Source organism: Hetaerina americana, unplaced genomic scaffold (assembly GCF_022747635.1).
Source record: "Hetaerina americana unplaced genomic scaffold, ioHetAmer1.1.p SCAF_11, whole genome shotgun sequence".
Classification (NCBI taxonomy): Eukaryota; Metazoa; Arthropoda; class Insecta; order Odonata; family Calopterygidae; genus Hetaerina; species Hetaerina americana.
In genome coordinates, this window is record NW_027286181.1 from 3292794 (window position 1) to 3300751 (window position 7958).

Below are 7958 nucleotides of genomic sequence, written 5' to 3' on the forward strand. Positions count from 1 at the left end.
TTTGACTTTGGACGAGGTTGAAACCATCTTAAGCCATAGCGATTGCAAGCGAAGTCTTTCCAAGTTTCTAGAAAAGTTTAATTTTTACAAAAGGTTAACATTTTAGGGCAATTCTAGTTTTATAAAGATGCGGTCATGACTTTTAAAATATAAATAAATGAAATTTTAACTATCTGCTAATGGAAATAATCGATAAATTTATATCAGACTTACTGTGACCTATGATGTTCATTTACATGAATAAGAATCGTAATTTCGCAGCTTTATACAATTCACTGCTGCAAAAAATTATTCTACACAATGTTTTCCTTGTCGTTCAGCAATAACTTTACCATTCAAATTTCATCTGTCTTTGGGTAACGATATGGACACTTCGGTTTCTGAGCAGACCGATATCTACATTATTATTCGCATATTTAAGGTGATAAAACTAAAGTGAATATAAACGGAACTGGTATAACGAAGGTTTTTAGTATCTTAAATGGATTCCGCTGCAAAGTCATACTTATATGAGATATTCCCGATAACATCTACATGAACGTTGAATTATTATTTTTTTTTTCAAATAATAATGACTTCTCTATTGAGTTTCATTACAGTTCGTACATGGGCCATTCAGAAACGTTACGCTAGATCATTCCTTTAAGTGAAGCGCAAATTTGAACCAAGATGCGATACAATTAAGCAATAAACGATATGCGTAAACGATAACATCATAGTAATGTATTATCAGTCCAAGGATTGATTCGCAGCAGACCTTCGCCTTCCGGTTGACAGCCATTTTTTTCATTTCCTCTAAGTTTCTTGCGCTCATATTTACCATCACTTGCTTCCTGTTGATTCATCCTTGGACTTCCTATGTAGTCTTCCTTTTTATAGTTCCTGCATTTCATATCTTCATTTAATTACTGTGCTTAAAGAGTAACCAATTAGTTTTCCCCTTCTACTAATCGGTGCGCCACATAGACTTTTCTCTTATCCCATCCCTCGAAGGACTTTGACATCGTTCACTCGGTATATACAGTTTAATTTCATTTTTATTTCTGTAACTATTCATTTCGTTTCCACCACTTTCTTTCAATCTCATCCAACAAACAACACATCTAGATAGACAAATTCGAAATGCGATTTTTATAAGTGATTTCCCAGTACCCAGATATGCTCAATATCACCTTTTAAGTACTCGTTTCTCCATCACTTTTGTTAGTCTCATTACCGTCTGCCTCTGTCCTTTTGCATGATTGGTTGCCTGATAGCCTGCTGCCTCATAGCAAAATTCTACTTCTTGTGGTTCGAATTTGCCTAGTAAATTTGTTTGAAAGTTATCTCGCCATTTTCAGCCGCACATCTTATTTTTCATTTGTTGAATCAGAAGCTATAGTTTTCGATCCCTTACATCAAATAAGTCAGTATTTTTCATCGTTTCCTTCTTCATATTCATTCATTTTATTGCAATCCTGCTATCCTGACAGCAGGATTGTAAGAATGACCAACCAGAATGCCATCATCACATTTTTTTCTTCAATCCTTCACCTTCAATGAGTATTTTTGTTTCATCCCGTTTCTTGAATTTACGTTAGCACTTCAACAGCATGGCATTCTGATCAATGTCACTACTACCTGACTCTTTCGCATCCCATGTCTCCTCACACTTTTACATTTTTTTTACAAACGTTTTACAAGGGTGCAGTCATTTTCGTATCACATCAGGCACTTCTCAAGCGAGTCTTCGTCATCAATTATTTTTAAACTGTATTTTTGTCAAAACAGAATTGGCATTGTTTACGCAACTCCTGCATAACCTTCCTCCTTTTTTGTTTCGATTCATAAGTCCATTACTCTGTGCCGTGTATCTCTGCTGGCTTTGCTGGAAGATTGTATTCCATTATTCTTCCACGATTATTTAAGTATTCTCTCCTTCTATAATTTTATTATTAATATGATATGACGATGCATACCTTTTAAATCGCCGTTATCGTAGATCTGCGTGGGGCTTTCCATGGTGATAACTATGATGAACGCAATGGAGAGGTGAAATTATTCCGAGTGAGCTTTATTCACTTTCCAATAAAACTTAATTTTAGATTTATCACTAATTCCATGCATTTTCAAAGCCAAATATATCCTTTTTTATAATTTTTGTTTCAATTTTATCATAATTTTTTATCGAAGTCTTAAATCAACCATTCCAAAATAATGACTGCCTTATTACTAGGAGATGCCAGTAAACATAGTGCGCACGTCATGTTAACATGCCGGCAACTTATGCCACCAAACTTGCAATTCGTGACGGGTCAACGCAATTTTGCGAATCTTTACATCCATTTCTTCAATTGCAACCCCATGTTGGCGGCAAGGATCGTCCTCGCAGGCCGTATTCGTGATTAGCGAGGACTTTTATAGCAATGTAATAGGTTTGGCAATTACGACGGTGAAGATTCACCAAGAGTGACGTATCACTTGGCTATGATCTAGGTATCCATTTTCCCTTTAAAGACGTGAAATTCTATTACGCTACGAGACTCGTTTCCTACCCATAAAAATGACTGAAAATGCCGTTCTATTTCGGGGTAGGCTAAATAAAAAAAAAGTGTGGATTTAAGTCCTCCCGACAAATTTACTCACTTTCACTCATATCTTCCTCTCACTTGCTCAATTCTTCGCCTTTTACGGTCCCTGTGTAATGATTCCTCCCATTACCCTTTATCACAAACAACTACTTTCATTGCAGAAGAATTTAGAAGTATCCCTAATAATTTCACTCCATCTGCCATTTCACTGAATTTCTAAAGGGTTTCCTGTACTTTTCCCGGGCTCTCAACTAGCAACACTGCATCGCGAAGTACAGAAGCACGTACCTTACCCACGAACCCATTTCTCACGAATTTATCCCAAACAACTGTGAAAGCATGATTAAATTAAGTATCAAAATTTACACCATATTTAAGCATAATATATGGAGGTATGTAGAAAAAAAATGTAATTGAAAAATACTATGTAAATAATTTCGCCATCATTGCTTCTACCTGTAACACGAAGTTACCTCAATTGCCAAATAACCTTTGCATGCTTGTATCGCCACATTTTCCGTGGGTTTCTCTATATTATGTAGCGTTAAAATTGCTTTGCTAAGTTCTTCCCGCTCATTACGCAACTAACCCCCCTCTATGGTCAAAATTAGTCATTTTCTTTTACTCACCACGCGTGAGTAGTTCTTTTAGGGCTTCCACTCCAATACTCTACCTCTTCGGTCCATTTCACTTACACTGAAGATGTTTCTACCAGTCCGACACATTTTTGTTTTAATAATCTCCGCATGCAGTTGACACTAAAAACGATAAAAAAATTTACATGCCACACGAACAATATAAAGCTATTATTAAATGATGAAGAGATTTTAAGTTAATAAGTTTTGATATGATACCTCTTAGACGCGTATGCAGCAATGGAGTACAATCTTACATGGAATTATTTTGCACATTAAAAGCACCGCCCAAATACAGGGTTCGTCCGGAAAATAAGTGTACTGACTACTGATTTTTTTCCCGCCGCTCCAGGCGCGCCCAGCACCGCTCTGACGGGCTGCGATTGGAGGGGGGTATGTTGGCAAGCGACGCTGAAAAAGGCAGTCGGCTCTGAGCTGTGGTGTAGTGAGGAGCTCTGTTAACGCGAACCTCCAAGCTCGACCCACGTCACGGAACGCGATGCCGAAGTTTTTGGAGCAGCGTTATTCCATCAAATTTGCGGTAAAGCTTGGGAAATCGTCTACCGAAACTGTCGGTATGATTAACCAGGCTTACGGGGAGTCAGCCATGTCCAGAAACATGCATGATCTTTCGGTGGCACAAGATGTTCGTGAAGGACAGAGAAGAGGTCGACGACGAGTCTTCGAGAGGTTCCCGATGATGCCTTCGCGGGAGCGTTCCAGGAATGGGAACGCCGCTGGAACAAGTGTATCGACTCACAAGGGTCCTATTTTGAGGAATATTAGCTTAAGATATGTAAAAGTGTAATAAATTTTTTTTCCTGAGCTCAGTACACTTATTTTCCGGACGAACCCTGTAGACTGTGATATAAAAGTTAGCTAAATGAATAGGAGACGAATATCTTCCAAATTATTCACAAGTTAAATTAATAAAATTCTAATAAGTATTTGAAAACAGCGCGAAAAGATAAGTATAAGGTATTTTATTTGGAAGATTAGGAAAAAAACTAGTTCGGTTAAAATATTTCAATTGTGTGTCCATTGGTGGAAAACGAATACTTTCTCGCAGCAAAAATTGTACCAACGGAACAAGTATATCATAAAATTTCAAAGTCACAGATTTTGATGAGTGTTTCTTCGCTCTAATTGTTTCCTTAAAATCAACAATAAGTTGCCTATGATATAGGATTCACCAGTGCCGATTCCGTTGACATGGAAAAAAACTGGCCATTCCCACGTGGTATGAAATCAATCAACAATGAATGTGCCTACCAAAAACTGTAATACATGTTCCCCTGGGCTCAATAGTAAGAAAAACACAACGATACGTTTTACCTAGAAACCTGTACGAAACAAGTGGATGAAATTGCCTATCAATTCAAATCCCGGTCAAACCGAATGATTTTAACACTTGAAATCGCTGCATATTAGTGTATGAATTCTTTAAAGTTACTCTTCCAGCATCTTCCACAGGTCTTTGAATTTGTCAACCGACAGATTCGCCTTGTTGTAGAACCAGCTCAATTAAACATTTCCATAATTAAGAGTCTGATTGCGGTCAATATTTTCATTAGTATACAGAGTGAAAATGAGCGCCGATTACTGCTACATCCGGTACAAAATAAGAGCGGAACTAAGATGATCTTCAAATATAATGCAATCGAGAGAGGCATGAGAAGCAGTCAAATGAAAACCGAACACCCTCTACAACAATCAGTCCGCGCACCAACAAGGACAACTGCGTGCGCCTGTGAGTTGTCCCTATGCAGTTTTCCCAAAACAGCGATGGCAGTATCGATAGGATAGCTTCTGGCTTTTAGCGGACTATCTCATGGTATGGTGTTTGGTTCATTTGAATGCATCTAAAGTGAGTTCTACTTCCCTGCCGCAATACAGTCCTTTTTTGAGTAAGGCGTTACGTAATTGACAATTAATATGCAATATACAGGGTTCGTCCGGAAAATAAGTGTACTGAGCTCAGGAAAAAAAAATTATTACACTTTTACATATCTTAAGCTAATATTCCTCAAAATAGGACCCTTGTGAGTCGATACACTTGTTCCAGCGGCGTTCCCATTCCTGGAACGCTCCCGCGAAGGCCTCATCGGGAACCTCTCAAAGACACGTCGTCACGGCCTCTTTGACGGCGTCCAAAGTCCCGTATCGCGTTCCTTTCAAACTCCTCTTTATCTTCGGGAACAGAAAGAAGTCCGGTGGTGCCAAGTCCGGGCTGTAGGGCGGGTGCAGCAACGTTGCCACGCCGTGCTTGGCCAAGAAGTCCGACACGACAAGCGCGGTGTGAGACGGCGCATTGTCGTGATGCAGTCGCCAGATGCCAGATCTGTAATTGCTCCCTAATAATCTCGTGCACTATTGTTTTTGGCACATTACACTGCTCTGCTATCATCCAAACACTAAGACGACGATCAGAGTTCAGTACATCGCGAACTTTTCGCACATTTTCGTCGGTGAGTGTCGTTGATGGGCGTCCAGGCCGTGGTTCGTCGTCGACCTCTTCTCTGCCCTCCACGAACATCTTGTGCCACCGAAAGATCATGCATGTTTCTGGACATGGCTGACTCCCCGTAAGCCTGGTTAATCATACCGACAGTTTCGGTAGACGATTTCCCAAGCTTTACCGCAAATTTGATGGAATAACGCTGCTCCAAAAACTTCGGCATCGCGTTCCGTGACGTGGGTCGAGCGTGGAGGTTCGCGTTAACAGAGCTCCTCACTACACCACAGCTCAGAGCCGACTGCCTTTTTCAGCGTCGCTTGCCAACATACCCCCCTCCAATCGCAGCCCGTCAGAGCGGTGCTAGGCGCGCCTGGAGCGGCGCGCCCAGCCCAGGAGTCAGTACACTTATTTTCCGGACGAACCCTGTACATACAAAAATCACGAAATCTTTTAAGTTTACCGGTAGTTTACCAAAACGCTTGTTCAATAATTCTGTGCAAAAAGTGCACTTTGGGCAGTGTTGAAGTTAAGGTTTGTTTTCCAGCCAAATGCTCATTGTCATTTAACGGCAATAATGTATTCATCAAACGCAGATAAGCACTGCAAATTACGAGATATTCTGGAAGCATGAGCGGACTAATTTCATTGGTATCTACATCTACATCTACATAATACCCCGCAAGCCGCCGCAAGGGCGTGTGGCGGGGGGTGTTAGGTCACCAACCGTAAAAAAGAAAAATACCACATGCAAAAAAAAACACGGAAAATTACACCCACAGCAGCGCACACACTCATGCAAACACATATACCGCAAAACAACTAAAAAACTGCACCCCATGATGCAGCACGAAAGCCATCCTACAACACGGAAGCCAGGACACAACAAGCAAGAAATTGAAACATCACTACCACATGAAAATGCACCACGAAACACTCTACCCCCAAAGAGTCTCTAAAAGGAAGGGAATGCGACCCAACGTTGCAGGTAGCAGGAATTTGCCCCCGCGGAGAGGGACGAGGGATTGAAAGGGAAACTTAAAAACAGATGAACAGAACATGAATGAGGTCATTCGGAAAGAATGGGTTATTATAGCAAAACACAAAAGGTTAGTGGAAGAGCATGCATTTAAATACAACTAATTATTTTTTAGACGCTGAGGGTGGCAAGTGGAATTTTTGCTATCTATAACCCTGCAGTTGCTATCCCGTATTGTCCGTGGGAAGAAGGAGTCCTTGAGTCGGCTAGTTCTGGCATCTATTTCCCGAATTTTATATGCATGATCCAAGCGACCAATGTATGTAGGAGTACGAATAATTTGCGAGACCTCGGTGCTGAAACATGCGGATCTAAATTTATTTAATAATTTCAATCTTGCATTGAATCGTCTCTCAGCCAATGATTCCCACCCCAAAAAATGGTAATGTGTCCGTTCCTTTCATAAGCCAAGTGACTCACACAAAGCACTCGTGCGTCACATCCTGGAAATCCCATAAATATATTCTTAACTGCAGTCTCGAGTTGCACACGACAGAATAAATTGACTCTCGAACATTTTTTTTCAATGGACTGGATCACTTAAACCAGCTTTTTATTATGTGTCGCGTCGCAACCATGAATCGTCCAATCACTCCCGTCCGATTAAATTTTAATATAGTTTCACGTATTTTTATATACTTTGTAATTATTTTTATTAAAAATTAATTAAATGCAAAAATTAATTATTTTACACAGAATCTGCAAAAATAAACAATTATGAGACAACCAGTGCTTACTTTTAAATAAATTAAATCGTTGAAAGTCAGCAAAAAATATTCATATTTGAATAATTGCTAACTGTCAACAATCACAAAATAGTAAACAAGTAACATAAACCATAACATAGTTATTAACGCGAAGGTCAGTTTGATAGGTGATGGTAGAGTTCACCCAATAGTTAGCCCGATGGCGTGTAAATTTGTAATTCACATTTCAGGGCAGTTCCTTTCCTTCTGCCGCTTACTGTTTCCCAGGGAGTTCTAGCACCTGAAAAATCACGCAACTTGAGTGGAGCTGAGGATGCCCAGAGAGACGTATCCTCCGGTCCAGTAGTCCAAAGATCTACCCCCGGACTACCACGTCCCATATTATACAATACAATACTATACTTCATTTATTCATAATCGACAGCTTACATGATTCCATTTTATTTTTGAATGCATTATTGCGCGCCAAGCGTATTATTGTCAATTCTAATAGCCCTTTCAATTAACCTAAGAGGTACCGCCTTCAGAAATGTATTCAATAACCTCTCCATA